We start from the raw sequence: 21,517 nt of genomic DNA on the forward strand, positions 1-21,517 counted from the left end.
TTCCTTCCTTCCTTCCTTCCTTCCTTCCTTCCTTCCTTCCTTCCTTCCTTCCTTCTTTCTTTCTTTCTTTCTTTCTTTCTTTCTTTCTTTCTTTCTTTCTTTCTTTCTTTCTTTCTTTCTTTCTTTCTTTCTTTTTCTTTCTTTCTTTCTTTCTTTTTCTTTCTTTCTTTCTTTCTCTTTCTTCTTTCTTTCTTTTTTTTTTTATGATAGGGTCTCACATTGTCACTCAGGCTGGAGAGCAGTGGTGGGATCACAGGTCACTACAGCCTTGACCTCCTGGGCTCAAGTATTCCTCCCACCTCAGCCTCCATGGTAGGTGGGACTACAGGCACATGCCACTGCGCCCAGCTAATTTTCTTGCGTTTTTTTTTCCTTTTTTTGTAGAGACAGGGTTTTGCTATGTTGTCCAGGCTGGTCTTGAATGCTCAGGCTCAAGGGATCTGACTACCTCGGCCTCCCAAAGTGCTGGGATTGTAGTCATGAGCCACCATGTCCAGCCAGATATCCTTCTTTTTTAAGGCTCAATAATAATATTCAATTGTGTGGGTATTCATCCATTCTCACACTGCTGTAAAGAATACTACCTGAGACTAGGAATTATAAAAGAAAGAGGTTTAATTGACTCGCAGTTCCATTGGCTTAATGGGAAACATGAGTAGGAGGCCTCAGGAAACTTATAATCATGGTGGAAGGACAAGGGGAAACAGGCACCTTCTTCACATGGCTGCAGGAGGGATTGTGTGTGAGTGTGAAGGAGGAACTGTCAAACACTTATAAAACCATTGGCTCTCATGGGAACTCACTCACTATCATGAGAATGGCATGGGGAATATCACCCCCATGATCCAATCACCTTCCACCAGGCCCCTCCCTTGACATGTGGAGATTATGGGTGTATCAATTCGAGATGAGATTTGGGTGGGGACACACAGTAAAACCTTATCAGTGTGTTGTAGGACACTTAAATTATTTCCTTATTTTGGTTATTGTGAATATTGCTGCAATGAACGTGGGAGTGTAGCTATCTTTTTGAGATAGTGATTTTATTTCCTTTGGATATATATCCAGAAGAGGGATCATATGGTACTTCTATTTTTAATTTTTTGAGGAAACTCCATACTGTTTTCATAGGGCTATACCAATTTATATTCTCACCAACAGCAGACAAGTGTTCCCTTTTCTTCACATCTTTGCCAACCCTCGTTATTTTTGACTTTTTGGTAATAGTCAACCTAACAGGTGTGAGGCAATATCTCACTGTGGTTTTGATTTGCATTTCCTTGATGATTAGTGATGTTGGGCATCTCTTCATGTACCTGTTGGTCATTTGTCTGTCTTCTTTGGAAAAATTTCTATTCAGGCCCTTTACCCATTCTTCACTTGGGTTATTTTATTTGTTTGTTCATTTGTTTGGTATTGAGTTGTAAGAGTTTCTTATATATTTTTGATATTAACCTTTCATTGGATGTATAGTGTTCAAATATTTTCTCCCATTCCATAGGATGCCTTTTCATTTTGTTGATTATGCCTTTCACTGTGCAGAAATTTTTAGTTTGATGTAGTCATACGTGTTTGTTTTTGCTTTTGTTGCCTGTGCTTTGAGTGATAAATAAAAAATAATTGCCAAGAAAAAATTTGAAGGAACAAGAGTTTTCTTCTATTTTTATAGTTTTCTATACGTTTTCTTCTAGTTTTATAGTTTCAGATCTTGTGTATAGGTCTTTAATTCATTTCGAGTTAATATCTGTGTATGGTATTAAGTAAGGTTCCAATTTTATTCTTTTGCATATGCATATCCAGTTTTCCCAATGCCATTTATTGAAGAGATCATCCTTTCCCTATTGTATATTCTTGATGCCTTTATCTAAAATTAGTTGACTAGTATATGTGTGGGCTTTTTTCTGGACGCTCTATTCTGTTCCACTGGTCTACTTGTCTGTTTTTATGCCAGTACCATACTGTTTTGATTACTATTGCTTTGTAATATAATTTGAAATCAGAAAGTGTGGTAGTACTACCTTTGTCCTCGTAATTCAAGATTGCTTTGTTTATTCAGGGTCTTTAGTGGTTTCACACATATTTTAGGATTGCTTTTCTATTTCTGTGGAAAACACCATGGGAATTTTGGTAGAGGTTGCATTGAATCTGTAAAGCATTTTAGGTACCATGGACATTTTAACAATATTAATTATCCCAATCAATAAGCACAGGATATCTTTCCATTTATTTTTATCTTCTTCAAATAATTTTAGTTTACAGATCTTTCTCCTCCTTGGTTAAATTTATTCCTAAGTACTTTATTCTTTTTGATGCTATTGTAAATGGGACTCATTTCTATTTTTTTAGTTTTAAATTTAAAAACATTTAAAATTAACACAATTGTATGCATTTTGGGGTAAAGTGTGAGGTTTTGATACATCTATAGATTATGTAATTATCAAATCAGGATATTTAGTATATCCGTCATCTCATACATTTATCATTTCTTTGTGGTGAGAACTTTTAAAATTCTCTCTTCTAGTTATCATGAAATATTCAATATTGTTAAATATAGTCACCCTACTGTGCAACAGAATAGTAGGACTTATTTCTCCTAACTGTAACTTTGTACCTGTTAACCAACCTCCCTATCCCCACTCCTAACTACCCTCCTTAGCCTCTGATAGTCACTATTCTCACTCTACTTTTATGAGATCAACTTCTTTAGATTCCACATATGAATGAGATCATGTGATATTTGTCTTTTTGTGTCTGGCTCATTTTTTGTAGCATAATGTCTTCCAGATTCATCCATGTTGCGAGAAAATATCAAGATTTTATTCTTTTTTTGTGGCTGATTTAGTATTCCATTGAATTATATATATATACACACTATATATACACACACACTAAATATATAATATAATATTATATATAAGAAATGTAGTATATGTGTTATATACAGTATAAATAGTGGTATATGTGTTATATATATGGTATATACTATATATGTACTATATATACTATATAGTACATATATAGTATGTATAGTATATATGATATATAGGATTAGGATATATACTATATATGGTATATAACACTTATACCACATACATACTCTATATATGATATATAGGATTAGGATATATACTATATATGGTATATAACACATATACCTCATTTTCTTTATCCATTTCTCCATTGATGAACACAGGTTGTTTTCATGTCTTGGCTATTGTGAATATTTCTGCAATAAACATGGAGTACAGCTATCTCTTTGGCATATTGATTTCAATTCCTTTGTATATATACCCAGCAGTGGGATTGCTGGGTGATATGGTAGTTCAATTTTCAATATTTTGAGAAACCTCAATACTGTTTTCCCTAATGGCTGTACTAATTTACGTTCCAATCAACAGTATATCAGCGTTCCCCTTTCTCCACATCCACACCAGCATTTGTTATTTTTTTTTTTCTTTTTGATTATAACTGTTCTAATGGTGGTGAGGAGATATTTCATTATGGTTTTAATTTGCGTTCCCCTGATGATTAATTACGTCAAACATTTTTTCATATACCTGTTGGCCATTTGTATGTCTTCTTTGGGGAAATGTCTATTCAGGTCTTTTGCCCATTAACAAAAACTCAAATTGTAATTTTTTTTTTTTTTTTCTATTGAGTTGAGTTCTTTTTATACTCAATTTTAACCCGGTGTCAGATGCATAGTTTGCATATATTTTCTCCCAGTCTCCATTTTGTAGGTTGTCTCTTCACTTTGTTTTGTTTGTTTGTTGTTGTTTAGAAGTTTTTTGGTTGGTGTAATTCCATTTGTCTATTTTTGCTTTTGTTGTTTGTGCTTTTGAGGTTTTATCCAAAAGATCTTTGGTCAGACCAATGTCATGAAGCATTTCTCTTATGTTTTCTTTTAGTGGTTTTATTGTTTTGGGTCTTAACATTTAAGTTTTAAATCTATTTTGACTTTATTTTTGTCAGTTGTGAAAGATAGGGGTCCAGCGTCATTCTTCTCCATGTGGATATCCAGTTTTCCCAGCACCATTTATTGACGAGACTGCTTTCTCTAATGTGTGTTCTTGGCATCTTTGTTGAAAATGAGTTGGCAGTAAATATGTGGATTTGTTTCTGGGCGCTCTCTTCTGCTCCTTTTTGTCTATGTGTCTGTTTTTATGCCAATAGCATGTAGTTTGGGTTACTATGTGGCTTCGTAGTGTAGTATATTTTGAAGTAAGGTAGTGTGATACCTCCAGCTTTGTTCTTTTTGCTCAGGATTGCATTCACTATTTGGGAGTCTTTTGTAATTCCATATGCATTTTAAGATTTTTTTTTCTATTTCTGTGAGGAAGTTATTGGTATTTTGATAGAGATTGCATTGAATCTGCAGATTGCTTTGGATAGCGTGGACATTTTAAACAATATTAGTTCTTCCAACCCATGAACATAGGATACCTTTTCATTAATAAAACATTCATCAATGTTTTATAGTTTTCATTGTAGCAATCTTTTACCTTCTGAGTTAAATGTATTTCTAGGTATTTTATTTTTTGTAAGTATTGTAAAGGGGATTGCTTTCTTGATTTTTTTTTGGTCAGGTAATTCACTATTGGTGTATAGAAATGCTACTAATTATTGCATATTTATTTTGTATTCTGCAACTTTACTAAATTTATTTATTGATCATAACAGTTATTTTGGTGGAGTCTTTAGGATATTCTGCATTTAAGAGAATTTCATCTGCAAACATGGAACAATTTGGCCTCCTTTTTCCCAATTTGGATGTCCTTTATTTTTTTCTCTTGCCTAATTGCTCTGGCTAGGTCTTGTAATACCATGTTGAATAAAAGTGGTGAAAGTGGACATCCTCATCTTGTTTCAGATCTTAAAGAAAAAACTTTCAACTTTTCCCCATTCAGTATGATGTTAGCTGTGATTTTGACATATATGGTCTTTACTGTGTTGGGGTATATTTTATTTATACCTAACGTATTCACAGTTCTTATCATGAAGACATGGTGAATTTTATCAAATGCCTTTTTAGCATCTACTAAAATGAACATATGGTTTTTGTCTTTGATTCTATTAATGTGACATGTCACATGTATTGATTTGCATGTGTTGGACTTTTTTTGTGTCCTTGGGATTAATTCCACTTGATCACAGTGATCTTTTTAATGTGCAATTGGCTAGTATTTTATTAAGGATTCTGCATCTGTGTTCATCAGGGATACTGGCCTGTAGTTTTTCTTTTCATGGCGTGCCCTTGTCTGGTTTTGGCATCAGGATAATGCTGGCCTTGTAAAATGAGTTTGGAAGAATTCCTCTTAAATTTTCTGGAAAAATTTGAAAAAAAAAAAAGAGATAAATTCTTTAAATGTCTGATAGAATTCAGCAGGGAAATCATCAATTCTTGTGCTTTGATGTGAGACTTTTTATTACTGATTCAATCTTGTTAGTCATTATTGGTCTGTTCATGTGTTCTCTTTATTCAAGATTCGATTTTCGTAGGCTGTATGTATCCAAGAATATATCAGTTTCTTCTAGGCTTTCCAATTTGTTGGTGTCTAGTTGTTCATAGTAGTCTCTTATGATCCTTTCTATTTCTGTGGTATTAGTTGTAATATCTCCTTTCTCATTTCTGATTTTATTTATTGGGGCTCTCTCTGTTACTTATTGTAGCTAAAATTTGCTAATTTCATTTATCATTTCAGAAAACTAACTCTGTTGATTTTTTGTATTTTTAAAGTCTCCATTTTGTTTATGTCTGCGCTCATCATTATTATTTCTTTCCTTCTACTAATGTTGAATTTAGTTTGTTCTTGATTTTCTGATTCCTTAAGGTGCAATGTTAGGTTGTTTATTTGAGATATTTCTTCTTTTCTTTCCCCTCTCTCTTTCCCTCTCTCTCTCTTTCTTTTTGGCAAGGTCTCACTTTCATTTCCCAGGCTGGAGTGTAGTGGCACAATCTTGGCTCACTGCAGCCTGGACTCCTGGGCTCAGGTGATCCTCCTACTGCAGTCTCCTAAGTAGCTGGGACCACAGGTGCATGCCACTATGCCTGGATAATTTTTTGTATTTTTAGCAGAGTCAGGGTTTCACTATATTGCCCAGGCTGGTCTCAAATTCCTGGGCTCAAGCGATTCACCTGCCTATGCCACCCAAAGTGGTGGGATTACAGGTATGATCCACTGCACCTGGCTCTTTCTTCTTTTCTGATGTAAATATTTGTTGCTACAAACTTTCCTCTGAGAACTGCTTTGCTGTATTGCATACGTTTTGATATGTTGTGTTTCCATTTTCATTTGTCTAAAGAAATTTTTAAAATTTTCCTTTAATTTTTTCATTGGCCCATTGGTTGTTCAGGAACATGCTGTTTAATTTCCATGTATGTGTAATGTTTCTGAGGTTTCTCCTGTTACTGATCTCCAGCTTTATTCCAGTAGTATAATTTTGATGTTCTTAAATTTGTTGAGCCCAGAAGGAGCGAGCTTGCGGCGCGTGAACCATGACTCCTTCACCAGCCAAGCATAGAGCCAAGATGGATGATATTGTGGTTGTAGCTCAGGGCTCCCAGGCCTCAGGAAACGTCAGCAACGATCCCGATGTCATCAAATTGCAAGAGATTCCAACCTTCCAGCCCCTTTTGAAAGGGCTATTGAGTGGCCAGACTTCCCCAACAAATGCCAAATTGGAGAAACTGGACTCTCAGCAGGTGTTGCAGCTCTGCCTCCGATATCAAGATCACCTGCATCAGTGTGCAGAGACTGTTGCTTTTGACCAGAATGCTTTGGTTAAACGTATCAAAGAGATGGATCTGTCTGTAGAGACTCTGTTCAGCTTCATGCAGGAGCATCAGAAAAGATACGCCAAGTATGCTGAGCAGATCCAGAAAGTGAATGAGCTGTCCGCCATCCTCCGCCACATACAGATGGGCGTGGACCAGACCGTGCTGCTGCTGGACAGGCTCAACAGCCTGCTGCCCGAGAGCGAGCGACTGGAGCCCTTCAGCATGAAGCCCGACCGCGAGCTCAGGCTGTAGCTGCCGCCCGGCCTGCCTGGGGCCGGGAGCCCCAGACACCGACACGCTGAGGAGGTTTGGAGCCAACATCATCTCATCTGACCGGGGCTGGAGGCTAGTGGGAGGCTCTGGTACTCCCTGACGTGGGTGCGAAGGAGTCCGGCAGGCGTGAAAATCTGACTTTGCCCAACTCTTTTCCTTGATCAGTTTCCTGGTGAAAGGAACCAAACCAGTTCTCGGTGATAACTGAAGCCAGAACATGTGAATTATTAGGAATTCTTTGAAGAATTCTGCATTAAGAATTATTTTTATTTAGTGTGTGGTTTTTTGTTTTTTTGTTTTTTTTTTTTTAAATTGAGAGTATGTAGTGTAGTCCAAGTACTGGAATGAAAATATGGAGACAAGGGGAGAAATGTTTTAAGCAGCTCTGTGTTCTCCGTGCCCTCATGACATTTTCAGTAGGCTGTCTGGTTTACATGTCAACATGAAAAACTCAATGAAAAAAAAAAATTTGTTGAGACTTGTTTTGTGGCCTAACATTTAGAGAATATTCCATGTGCAGATGAGAAGGTATATTTTGTAGCTGTTGGAAGGAATGTTCTGTAAATGTTCATTAGGTCCATTTGGTCTACAGTACAGTTTAAGTCTGATGTTTCTTTGCTGATATTCAATCTGGTTGATATGTTTACTGCTAAAACTAGGGTGAGAAAGACCCCTACTATTATTGTATTGCAGTCTGTCTCTCCCTTTAGGTCTATTAATATTTGCTTATATATTTAGGTGCTCCAATGTTAGGTATATATATATATTTACAGGTGTTATCTCCCCTTGCAGAATTGACCTTCTAATTATTATATAATGACCTTTATTTTTACAGTTTTTGATTTAACATCTGTTTTATTAAAATATAGCTACTCCTGCTTCCTTTGGTTTCTATTTGCTTGAACTATCTTTTCCAGTTTTTCACTCAGTCTATGTCTGTTCTTATAGGTGAAGTAAGTCTCTTGAAGGCAGCATATTGTTGAGTCTTGTTTTTACTTTGGTGTTGTTCATTCAACTACTCTATGTGCTTTGATTGGAGAACTTAGTCTATTTACATTCAAGATATTTTTTGATAAAGACTCACTACTGCCATTTCATTAATTGTTTTCTAATTATTTTGTAGATCTTTTGTTCCTTTATTCCTCTTTTCCTGTCTTCCTTTGTCACTGATAAATTTTCTCTAGTGATATATTTTGATTCCTTTCTTTTTAAAAAATTATTATACTTTAAGTTCCAGGGTACATGTGCACAATGCACAGGTTTGTTACATATGTATACATGTGCCATGTTGGTGTGCTGCACCCATTAACTCATCATTTACATTAGGTATTTCTCCTAATGCTATCCCTCCCTCAGACCCCAAACCCATGTCAGGCCCCAGTGTGTGATGTTTCCCACCCGGTGTCCAAAAGTTCTCATTGTTCAATTCCCACCTATTAGTGAGAACATGCAGTGTTTGGTTTTCTGTCTTTGTGATAGTTTGCTCAGAATGATGGTTTCCAGCTTCATCCATGTGCCCTACAAAGGACACGAACTCATCCTTTTTTTTTTTTTTTTTAAATTATGGCTGCATAGTATTCCATGGTGTATATGAGCCACATTTCTTAATCTATTCAATCATTGATGGACATTTGAGTTGGATCCAAGTTTTTGCTATTATGAATAGTGCCACACTGCGGCCGGGCACGGTGGCTCAAGCCTGTAATCCCAGCACTTTGGGAGGCCGAGACGGGCGGATCACGAGGTCAGGAGATCGAGACCATCCTGGCTAACACGGTGAAACCCCGTCTCTACTAAAAACTACAAAAAATTAGCCGGGCGAGGTGGCGGCGCCTGTAGTCCCAGCTACCAGGGAGGCTGAGGCAGGAGAATGGCGTGAACCCGGGAGGCAGAGCTTGCAGTGAGCTGAGATCTGGCCACAGCACTCCAGCCTGGGCAACTGAGCGAGACTCCGTCTCAAAAAAAAAAAAAAAAAAAAGAATAGTGCCACAATAAACATATATGTACAAGTGTCTTTATAGCAGCATGATTTATAATCCTTTGGGTATATACCCAGTAATGGGATTAATGGGATTGCTGGGTCAAATGGTACTTCTGTTTCTAGATCCTTGAAGAATTGCCACAGTGTCTTCCACAATGGTTGAACTAGTTAACAGTCCCACCAACAGTGTAAAAGTGTTTCTCCACATCTTCTCCAGCACCTGTTGTTTCCTGACTTTTTAATGATCACCATTCTAACTGGTGTGAGATGGTATCTCATTGTGATTTTGATGTACGTTTCTCTGATGGCCAGTGGTCATGAGCATTTTTTCATGTGTCTGTTGGCTGCATAAATGTCCTCTTTTAAGAAGTGTCTGTTCGTATCCTTCACCCACTTTTTGATGGGGTTGTTTGATTTTTTTCTTGTAAATTTGTTTAAGTTCTTTGTAGATTCTGGATATTAGCCCTTTGTCAGATGGGTAGATTTTAAAATTTTTCTCCCATTCTGTAGGTTGCCTGTTCACTCTGATAGTAGTTTCTTTTGCTGTGCGGAGAAGCTCTTTAGTTTAATTAGATCCCATTTGTCAATTTTGACTTTTGTTGCCATTGCTTTTGGTGTTTTAGTCATGAAGTCTTTGTCCATGCTTATGTCCTCAATGATACTGCCTAAGTTTTCTTCTAGGGTTTTTATGGTTTTAGATCTAACATTTAAGTCTGTAATCCATCTTGAATTAATTTTTGTGTAAGATATAAGGAAGGGATCCAGTTTCAGCTTTCTACATATGTCTAGCCAGTTTTCCAAGCACCATTTATTAAATAGGGAATCCTTTCCCCATTGCTTGTTTTTGTCAGTTTTGTCAAAGATCAGATGGTTGTAGATATGTGGTATTATTTCTGAGGGCTCTGTTATGTTCCACTGGTCTATATCTCTGCTTTGGTACCAGTACCATGCTGTTTTGGTTACTGTAGCCTTGTAGTATAGTTTGAAGTCAGATAGTGTGATGCCTCCAGCTGTGCTCTTTTTGCTTAGGATTGTCTTGGCAATGCGGGCTCTTTTTTGGTTCCATATGAACTTTAAAGTAGTTTTTTCCAATTCTGTAAAGAAAGTCATTAGTAACTTGATGGGGATGGCATTGAATCTATAAATTATCTTGGGCAGTATGGCCATTTTCACGATACTGATTCTTCCTGTCCGTGATCATGGAATGTTCTTCCATTTGTTTGTGTCCTCTTTTATTTCCTTGAGCTGTAGTTTGTAGTTCTCCTTAAAGAGGTCATTCACATTCCTTGTAAGTCAGATTCCTAGGTATTTTATTCCTTTGAAGCAATTGTGAATGGGAGTTCATTAATGATTTGGCTCTCTGCTTGTCTATTATTGCTGTATAGGAATGCTTATGATTTTTACACTTTGATTTTGTATCCTGAGACTTTGCTGAAGTTGCTTATCAGCTTAAGGAGATTTTGGGGTAAGATGATGGGGTTTTCTAAATATACAATCATGTCATCTGCAAACAGGGACAATTTGATTTCATCTTTTCCTAATTGAATACCCTTTATTTCTTTCTCCTGCCTGACTGCCCTGGCTTGAATAGGAGTGGTGAGAGAGGGCATCCCTGTCTTGTGCCAGTTTTCAAAGGGAATGCTTCCAGTTTATTCCCATTCAGTATGATATTGGCTGTGGGTTTGTCATAAATAGCTCTTTTTTTTTTTGAGATACGTCCCATCAAATCCTAGTTTATTGAGAGTTTTTAGCATAAAGGACTGTTGAATTTTGTCAAAGGCTTTTTCTATGTCTATTGAGATAATCATGCGGTTTTTGTCTTTGGTTCTGTTTATATGATGGATTACGTTTATGATTTGTGTATGTTGAACCAGCCTTGCATTCCAGGGGTGAAGCCAACTTGATCATGATGGATAAGCTTTTTGATGTGCTGTTGGATTTGGTTTGCCAGTATTTTATTGAGGATTTTTGCATTGATGTTCATCAGGGATATTGGTCTAAAATTCTCTTTTTTGTGTGTGTCTCTGCCAGGCTTTGGTATCAGGATGATGTTGGCCTCATAAAATGAGTTAGGGATAATTCCCTTGTTTTCTATTGATTGGAATGGAATAGTTTCAGAAGGAATGGTTCCAGCTCCTCTTTGTACCTCTGGTAGAATTCGGCTGTGAATCCATCTGGTCTTGGACTTTTTTTGGTTGGTAGGCTATTAATTATTTCCTCAACTTCAGATCCTGTTATTGGTCTATTCAGGGATTCAGCTTCTTCCTGGTTTAGTCTTGGGACACTGTATGTGTCCAGAAATTTATCCATTTCTTCTAGAATTTCTAGTTTATTTGCGTAGAAGTGTTTATAGTATTCTCTGATGGTAGTTTGTATTTCTGTGGGGTCAGTGGTGATATCCCCTTTATCATTTTTTATTGCATCTATTTGATTCTTCTCTCTTTTCTTTATTAGTCTTGCTAGCAGTCTATCAATTTTGTTGATCTTTTCAAAAAATTGGCTCCTGTATTCTTTGATTTTTTGAAGGGTTTTTTGTGTCTCTATCTCCTTCAGTTCTGCTCTGATCTTAGTTATTTCTTGCCTTCTGCTAGCTTTTGAATGTGTTTGCACTTGCTTCTCTAGTTATTTTCCTTGTGCTGTTAGAGTGTCAATTTTAGATCTTTCCTGCTTTCTCCTGTGGGCATTTAGTGCTATAAATTTCCCTCTACACACTACTTTAAATGTGTCCCAGAGATTCTGGTACGTTGTGTCTGTGTTCTCAGTGGTTTCAAAGAACATCTTTATTTCTGCCTTCATTTCGTTATGTACCCAGTAGACATTCAGGAGCAGGTTGTTCAGTTTCCATGTAGTTGTGTGGTTTTGAGTGACTTTCTTAATTCTGAGTTCTAATTTGATTGCACTGTGATCTGAGAGACAGTATGTTGTGATTTCTGTTCTTTCACATTTGCTGAGGAGTGCTGTACTTTCCACTAAGTGATCAATTTTGGAATAAGTGTGATGTGATGCTGAGAAGAATGTATATTCTGTTGATCTGGGGTGGAGAGTTCTGTAGAAGTCTATTAGATCTGCTTGGTGCAGAGCTGAGTTCAAGTCCTGCATATCCTTGTTAACTTTCTGTCTCGTTTATCTGTCTAATGTTGACAGTGGAGTGTTTAAGTCTGCCATTATTTTTGTGTGGGAGTCTAAGTCTCTTTGTAGATCTCTAAGGATTTTCTTTATGAATTTGGGTGCTCCTGTATACGGTGCATATATATTTAGGATAGTTAGTTCTTGTTGAATTGATCCCTTTACCATTATGTAGTGGACTTCTTTGTCTCTTTTGATCTTTGTTGGTTTAAAGTCTGTTTTATCAGAGACTAGGATAGCAGCCTCTGCTTTTTTTGTTGTTCATTTGCTTGGTAGATCTTTCTCCATCCCTTTATTTTGAGTGTATGTGTATCTCTGCACTTGAGATGGGTCTCCTGAATACAATACACTGTTGGGTCTTCACTCTTTATCCAATTTGCCAGTCTGTGTTTTTTAATTGGGGCATTTAGGCCATTTACATTTAAAATTAATATTGTTATGTGTGAATTTGATCCTGTCATTATGATGTTAGCTGGTTATTTTGCTCATTCGTTGATGCAGTTTCTTCCTAGCATCAATGTTCTTTACTATGTGGCATGTTTTTGCAGTGGCTGGTACCAGTTTTCCTTTCCATGTTTAGTGCTTCCTTACGGAGCTCTTGTAAGGCAGGCTTGGTTGTGACAAACTCCCTCAGCATTTGCTTGTTTGTAAAGGATTTTATTTCTCCTTCACTTATGAAGCTTAGTTTGGCTGGATATGAAATTCTGGGTTGAAAATTCTTTTCTGTAAGAATGTCGAAAATTGCCCCCCACTGTCTTCTGGCTTGTAGAGTTTCTGCCAAGAGATCCACTGTTAGTCTGATGGGCTTCCCTTTGTGGGTAACCCAACCTTTCTCTCTGGCTGCCCTTAACATTTTTTCCTTTATTTCAACCTTGGTGAATCTGGCAATTGTATGTCTTGGAGTTGCTCTTCTCAGGAGTATCTTTGTGGCCTTCTCTGTATTTCTTGAATTTGATTGTTGGCCTGCTTTGCTAAGTTGGGGAAGTTCTCCTGGATAATATCCTGAAGAGTGTTTTCCAACTTGGTTCCATTCTCCCTGTCACTTTCAGGTATACCAACCAGACGTTGATTTGGTTTTTTCACATAGTCCCATATTTCTTGGGGGCTTTGTTTCTTTTAACTCTTTTTTCTCTAAACTTCTCTTCTCACTTCATTTCATTCATTTGATCTTCAATAACTGATACCCTTTCTTCCACTTGATCAAATCAGCTGCTGAAGCTTTTGCATGCATAACGTAGTTCTTGTGCCATGGTTTTCAGCTCCAACAGGTCATTTAAGGTCTTCTCTATGCTGTTTATTCTAGCTAGCCTTTTGTCTAATATTTTTTCAAGGTTTTTAGCTTTTTTGTGATGGGTTTGAACATCCTCCTTTAGCTCAGAGAAGTTTGTTTTTACTGATCTTTTGAAACCTACTTCTGTCAAATTGTCAAAGTCATTCCCCGTCCAGTTTTGTTCCGTTGCTTGGCGAGGAGCTGCGTTCCTTTGGAGGACAAGAGGCACTCTGATTTTGAGAATTTTCAGCTTTTCTGCTCTGGTTTCTCCCCGTCTTTGTGGTTTTACCTACCTTTGATCTTTGATGATGGTGACCTACAGATGGGATTTTGGTGTGGATATCCTTTTTGTAGATGTTGATGCTATTCCTTTCTCTTTGTTAGTTTTCCTTCTAACAGTAAGGATGCTCAGCTGCAGATCTGTTGGAGTTTGCTGGAGGTCCACTCCATACACTGTTTGCCTGAGAATCACCAGTGGAGTCTGCAGAATGGCAAATACTGCAGAACAGCAAATGTTGCTGCCTGATCCTTCCTCTGGAAGCTTAGTCTCAGAGGGGCACCCAGCTGTATGAGGTGTCAATTGGCCCATACTGGGAGATGTCTCCCAGTTAGACTACTTAGGGGTCAGGGACCCACTTGAGGAGGCAGTCTGTCCATTCTCAGATCTCAAACTCCATGCTGGGAGAACCACTAATCTCTTCAAAGCTGTTAGACAGGGACGTTTAAGTCTGCAGATGTTTCTGCTACCTTTTGTTCAGCCATGCCCTGACCCCAGAGGTGGAGTCTACAGAGGCAGGCAGGCCTCCTTGAGCTATGGTGGGCTCCACCCAGTTTGAGCTTCCCAGCCACTTTGTTTACCCAGTCAAGCCTCAGCAATGGCGGACGCCCCTCCCCCAGCCTCACTGGCACTTTGCAGTTCGATCTCGGACTTCTGTGCTAGCAGTGAGCAATCTCTGTGGGATGGTACCCCTGAGTCAGGCACAGGATATAATCTCCTGGTGTGCTGTTGGCTAAGACCATTGGAAAAGCACAGTATTAGGTGGGAATGTCCCTATTTTCCAGGTACCATCTGTCACAGCTTCCCATGGGTAGGAAAGGGCATTCCCCAACCCCTTGTGTTTCCTGGGTGAGGTGATGCCCCACCCTGCTTCAGCTCACACTTGCGTGAGCTGTACCCACTGTCCAACAAGTCCCAGTGAGATAAACCTGGTACCTCAGTTGGAAATGCAGAAATCACCTGACTTCTGCGTTGCTCACGCTGGGAGGTGTAGACTGAAGCTGTTCCTATTCGGCCATCTTGGAGGGCAGATCTCCTTGCTTTTCTTGTGTATCTACTATAGGTTTTTGCTTTGTGTTTATCATGAGGCTTACAAAAAAAACTTATAGTCATATAACAGGTTATTTTAAGTTGATGACAACTTTACTTGATTGAAAAAACAAGGACTCCACAATGTTTACACTTTTATTTCACTCTCCCATTTAAAAGATTTGATTTTATAATTTATATATTTTTGCATTACATGTCTCTTAGAATTAGTTATTATTTTCACAGTTTCACTTTTTAACCTTCATACAGAAAATGAGATTTACATACTGCCATACATTATTAGAATATTCAGAATTTGACTATATACTTAATTTTATTAGTGAGTTATATACTTTCAGATGTTTTTGTGTTACTCATTAGAGTCCTTTTCTTTCATCTTAAAGAAGTCTTCTTAAAATTTTTTGTAAGTCAGATTTGGTGGTGATGAATTCCCTCAGCTTTTGTTTGTCTGGAAAATCTTCTTCCTTCTTCATTTCTGAGAAACAGATTTGCTGAATATAGTATTCTTGGTTGGCAGGATTTTTTTATTTCAGCACTTCAAATATATCATCTCACTCTCTCTTGGTCTTTAGATTTCTGCAGAGAAGTCTGGTGTTAGATATATTGGGACTTCTCTATATGTTGTTTGCTTCTTTTCTGTTGCTGCTTGCAGGATCCTCTCTTTGTCTTTGGCCTTTGACTGTTTGATTATAATATGTCATTGGGCATTGTTATTTGAATTTATTCTGACTGGGGAGCCTAGGCCTTCTCGTACCTGGATATTTATATCTTTTTCCAGGTTTGGAAAAATTCTATTATTGTTTCTTTAAATAAGTTTTCTCTCACTTTCTCTTTTTCTACTGTATCTGGAATAGCAATGACCTATAAATTTACTCTTTTGATGTTATCCCCTAAATCCCATAAGCTTTCTGTATTCCTTTTCATTCTTTTTCCTTTTATTCTCTTTCACTGTTTATTTTTAAGTAACTGGTCTTCAGGTTCACATATTCTTTCCTCTTATTGATCAATTCTCTTGTTGATGCTTTCTATTGCATTTCTTATTTTATTCATTGTGTTTTTTAGTGCCAGTATTTCTATTTATTTATTTTTTATTACTTCAATCTCTATTAAATTTCTCTGATATGTTTCTGAATTATTTATCTGTATTTTCTTGAAGGTTGTTGAGTGATAAGGGCTCTGTGTCCTTATCCAAATATCATGTTGAATTATGATCTTCAGTTTTGGAGGAGGGGCCTAGTGGGAGGTGATTGAATCATGGGGACAGATTTCTCCCTTGCTGTTCTTATGATAGTGAGTTTTCACAAGATTTGGTTGTTTAAAAGCATGTAGCACTTCCCCTTTTGCTCTCTCTTACTGCCATGTGAAAATGGTGCTTGCTTCCCCTTTGCTCTTTAACCACGATTGTAAGTTTCCTGAGGCCTCCCCACCCATGCTTCCTATACAGCCTGCAGAACTGTGAGTCAGTTTAACCTCTTTTCTCTATAAATTACCTAGTCTCAGGTAGTTCTTTATAGCAATGTTAGAATTAACTAATATACTGAGCTTCCTTAAAAACGCCATTTAGAATTCATCAGGCAGTTCGTTCTTTTTTTTTTTTTTTTTGGTTTACGCCATTCTCCTGCCTCAGCCTCCCGAGTAGCTGGGACTGCAGGCGCCCACCACCTCGCCCGGCTAGTTTTTTGTATTTTTAGTAGAGACGGGGTTTCACCGTGTGAGCCAGGATGGTCTCGATCTCCTGACCTCGTGATCCGCCCGTCTCGGCCTCCCAAAGTGCTGGGATTACAGGCTTGAGCCACCGCGCCCGGCGCATCAGGCAGTTCTTTCATCTCCACTCTTTAGTGTCATTCACTGGCACTTTATTTTGCCTTTTCAGTATCTTCACATTTCCCTTGTTTTCTGTGACTGTGCATCAATGTCTGCACGTTGATATAGGTATTTAATCCAGTCCTCACAGCCTGATTTTGTTCTTTCAGTAGTGAGCCTGTCCAGAGATTAAGGGCAGATTGACTGGCAAGGACCCTAAGCTCTCTGCTTAGGGCAGGTTAATTGGTAAGGAGTCTAAGTCCCAGTCCCACTGCTTCAGCTGTTCCAGTGCTAGGGAGCACCCTAAACTCAGGACCACTGTGGCTGAAATCCTTTGACTCCTGAGGCTGACACAAGTGCTAGGTCCCATTCAAAGCTCACAGCTGCCAATACCAGCACAGACTGGGGTGTGCCGAAGGTCTGTGGCTGATGTGGCCTGCTTACTGCTGAGGTTTATTTAGGGCCTGAGGCCCATATGGTCAGCAGGTAGTGAAGGTGGCCAGGTCTTGAGTCCATTATACTAGGCCTGCAGGTTCCTATTTGTTAGCAGATTGAATTGAGAGGCCCCACTCATAGATACCTGCCTGGTGTCAAGGGTTCCAGGGTGCTAACCAGTGCTGGATTTTACTGCAAGTCCAGTACAGGGTTGCAAGGCAAAGCCTTATACTTACTTTCTTCTCTTTCTGCCAAGTAAATATTGTTATTCTCTGTGCTGTGCTACTTGGGGTTCTGGAAAGGGCAACATAGGCAATCTTGTGGCCACTGAGGCTAATGCGAATTGGTCATACCCGAGGCCCACTGCCACTGATACCGGTGCAGCACTGGGGCATACCTAAGGCCTGTGTGTGCCCTGCCCTGCCTGCCACTGAGGTTTGTTTAGGGCCCAAGGCCACTACAGTAGGTCAGCAGTGAGTTTAGTCTATCATGCTGAGTTCAGTCCCTATTGACTGGAACACAAGTACATTCCACTGGGGCTGCAGTTTCCTGTCTAGTGCTAGGGTGGGTCTAGAGGCTCTGCCCATGGGTACCAGGCTGATATCAGGGGCCAAGAGGTTCTGTCTGATGCTAGTCTTCTGGCTGGCCTCGTATTGTTCTGCAAGGCAAAGTTTCATGCTCATTTCCCTCCTCTTCTCGCAAATGGACAATGTCTCTGCACTGTGGTGTGTAGGGTTAAGGGAAGAGTAGCGTAGGTAATATTAAACTGTTCTTTCTATCATCTTTAATGTGTCTTGTCTTATTATTATGCTAAAACCAAGTACTGGTATACATGGCAATCTCTCACCTTGTTTCCTGAGCTCCTGTGAAGGCTTTTTCATGTGTGGATAGTTGTGTACATTGATGTTGTTGTGGGGGGATGATCTTGGAGAGTTCTACTCTGCCATCATGCTGAGTTTAGTTCTGGGGTTGTTTTCTTAATTTCTGTTTTTGAAAAGTTTGTTTTCAGAGTATGGAGACTAGAAACGCTATTGATTTTTATATGTTGATTTTATATCCTACAAATTTACTGATTCTCTTATTAGTTTTTAGGGCTTTTTTAGTGGGATTACTATGGTTTTCTATAAATAAGATCATGTCATCTGCAAACAGACAATTTTACTTCTTCCTTTCCAATTGAACGCCTTTTTTGTTTTCTTGACTAGTTGAGAAATCTCGCCATTTCTCACAAATACAATATACCCCTATTAATTCATCAAGTCACAGTCATTCTGGAGAAAGGCTGTTTACTTATTTTTCTACAAGAGGAAATGGTGATTATTTATACCTTTGCATTTGACCAGTTGCTCTCAAAGCCCTCAAGTCTCTGGGGAGAGGAAGAAACCTTGCTTAGACTATAATCACACTGTCTACTTTACAAGTGTGAAAATAGTGCCATTAATTTTAGCAGCACTTTAAAAAACAAAAACGAAAAACCTCTCACTTTGCTCCCTGCTGTCCCTGCTCTCAGTCCTTCTACACCCTTTTGACAGCTCAGCTGTGTGATTTTCTGACCTTTTCTACAAGGATATTTCAAAAGAGATAAGTGGTAGAAATCAATGCACATCATCTTAATTACCAAATACAGTTTATTTTATTGTAAGCCATTTATCTCTCAATGGCCGTAAGACAAATGATCTGTCCTTGTGCTAAGAATATACCTACTTGTCTAAAATGATGCAGAAACATCTGTCAGATAATTCTAACATCCCCAAACTGACTTTTCTATCCAAGATACTCCGAACTATGAGAAAAATTACCTCAAATTTTTAGTTTAATATGTAGATCCTACTTATTGTAAAATATCTGCTGTGTATCTTCTTTCTTTCGTATTGCTTTTCTGTAAATCACAGATGGTTATGGTATTAGCTGTGCAAGGTCAGAATTCTCCTCAGGCAGTTTTTGTAATTATATTTTCAATGTGTTTGTGTGTGTGTATATATACATGATTTAAATTGCATTGTAGAATAATAAAGAATAAAGATACACAAAACATGTATAGATACAGATACAGATTCTATAGGGTCAGACCTTTTTAAGCACATGAGTCCGGTGACTTGATAAATCATGAACAGGGGATCTAGGGACATTTTGGGGGCTAGAGGTTTACATCAACATCCAATCATCTATAGTCACCTAAGATGAAAATCTGGGGGCATCATAGCACTTTGTTGGGGCCATTTCCACTTTCCACATCTCAAATCTCCTTATATTATGTGACTTCTTATTTACTGTCTCTTAACCGGCTTCTGGCCTGGTAATCCTCACATCCATCATATCAGCCAGATGACCTCTGTAAACACAAGTCAGACGTTGTCAATTCCCTGTAAAATTCATCCATAACTCCCAAGTTTTCACAGGATAAAGGTGAACAAGCCTTGGGTTTAGGTTCTACTCTACCTCATCAGCTGCATCTTTTGACAAGACCATCATGAAGCTCCATGAATAAGTATCCACATTGGGATATTTGTAACCTCCAGGTCTGGATGGACGCTCTCCTTTCTGTCTGGAACACTTCTCTCCAACAATCCTGCCAGGCTGGCTCCTACTCATCCACTAATGCCCAGCTTAGGGATTACCTCATCTTGATTTCCTTTTCTATTTCCTCACTCTTCAGAGAGGCGTAGGTACCCCTGCTCTGTTTTTCCATAATACTTTGTGCATCTTTCTATCATTGGCTGTCTAGATGAAATTCAGCACAGAGCTTAGTTCAGGGCTTTGGTCCTAGCCAGAATACCACCTGAACAGGCAATGCTTCAAGCATTCTCAGTAATTTTTACCTAGGAGAGGAAAGGGCAGCATCAGGAAGAGGTTAAGAGATAGCTGAAGGGGCTCAGGACACACTACCCCAAAATATGGCACTTGGAATATTGAAGAAAACAGTGGTAACAATGTCGCCCTCAACTTCCCCAGCCCTTCTCCCCTGAAGCAGGTCATAAAACCTAGGAAGAATTTTCTGACCTTCCTCTGAAGCAGGTCATGATTCTCATTTGAGATGTGCTCTTTCTTTACATGAAGGAAAGGAACATCCTTATATCTGAAGATGGAGGGTCACGGAGAAGAATCTGGATAAATGGCCTTGCCAAGATTTCCCTAGTTTATTACCATTACATCATACTCTTATTGCCCTATTGTAGTTTCCATATGACTGTCCACTCTTTATCAAACCTTGCATAAAAATATATAGGTTTAACCATTTCTTTGGGTCTTCATTTGCTTAAGAAGGGTTCTATGTCACGTAAAGTTTATTAAATAAATTTGTATGTTTTTCTCTTGTAATCTGTCTTTTGTTATAACATCCTCAGCCATGAACCCAGGACAAATATTTTTCTCCTCTTCAGAGTACACAAGAATGCCAAGACTGGCACACATGAGAGAAGCACCAGAGTTTTACTGAGAGAAAAGGTCCCTGGTAGGAAATAAGCTTGCTAAGGACCGACTTTGCCTGTTCTGCAGAGATGTGGAAATCTCTATCACTTTCTCTTTCACCTGAGAAAATAAGACAGAATTGACATCAAGACAATACTATCAGTGCACTTTTGGTTTGAAAAAATAGTTTCTTGGCTGAAATAGAGGCTTTTGTTAGCCTGATTTAAAATAATTTATGGAAGGAGTGTGTGTCTGTGTGTTTTGAGACTCCAGTACCACTAGCGTGTTGATATCTTTGTTTACTCTTGACTCTAGAGCAGCTACCACTGGAGACTAATAAAAATCAAATTGTTTTTTCAATAGCTAACCTTCTTTGCTTGCTTTAGCTTCTTGCAAAATGAATTTTGGGCAATGAATGTGCTGTAAGGAAAATTTAGTTTTTGTATTGGATATTACATGTAAATATGACCATGAAAATTAGATTCTTTTGTATATCTAACTTTCACCTAAATATAAACCCCGAGTAATAGACTATAACAGAGGAAAGGGGTCTAGACATCAGCTAATCTAATTGCTTGATTTTACAAACAAACATGCTAAAGTTAAGTGAATAAACTCAAAACCCAGACTACCTGAGTTTTCCTTCTTGCATAGGATTGCTGTGTGAACTTGGGAAGATTACTTAACTCCTCTGTGTCTCCTTCCCGTTGGGTAATGGGGATAAAAAGAGTGTCTACTTCTTATGGTTGTTTGGAGAGTTAAGTAGGATTAATAGTAAGTGTTCAATAATTTTTGGTTTTACTGTTGTTGTTTTCTACATCACATGGCAAATTAACCAAGACTAAAACTCAAGTTTTGAAACTCCTCTCCAAGATTCTTTCCACAACTCTCTCATTTCCCAAATCCACGCAGTTTTCCTCCATCTACTGTAAGATTCTACAGGAGTGGTGAAAAGCATTTTTCCTTGCTTTAATGGCATTATTTCTACATCAGGGCTATGTATTAAGCATCGTGCATTTCCTGTCTATTTATCTCTCTAGTCTATTTCTGTCTATCTCTCTCTTCAGTTCAATTTATGCCAGCACTTCAGAGGTGCCTTAGGTCAGTTGGACACTT

General features: G+C 38.3%; 1 pseudogene across 1 annotated transcript; it reads left to right on the forward strand.

Annotated features, from left to right (window-relative positions):
• The first annotated feature begins 6,496 nt into the window (after nt 1-6,496).
• LOC111527656 lies at nt 6,497-7,300 on the forward strand (annotated as a pseudogene). Its single transcript, XR_002726733.2, has one exon. The product of XR_002726733.2 is annotated as a BLOC-1-related complex subunit 5 pseudogene (transcript).
• Nucleotides 7,301-21,517: the final 14,217 nt, after the last annotated feature.

Source organism: Piliocolobus tephrosceles, chromosome 4 (assembly GCF_002776525.5).
Source record: "Piliocolobus tephrosceles isolate RC106 chromosome 4, ASM277652v3, whole genome shotgun sequence".
Lineage (NCBI taxonomy): Eukaryota > Metazoa > Chordata > Mammalia > Primates > Cercopithecidae > Piliocolobus > Piliocolobus tephrosceles.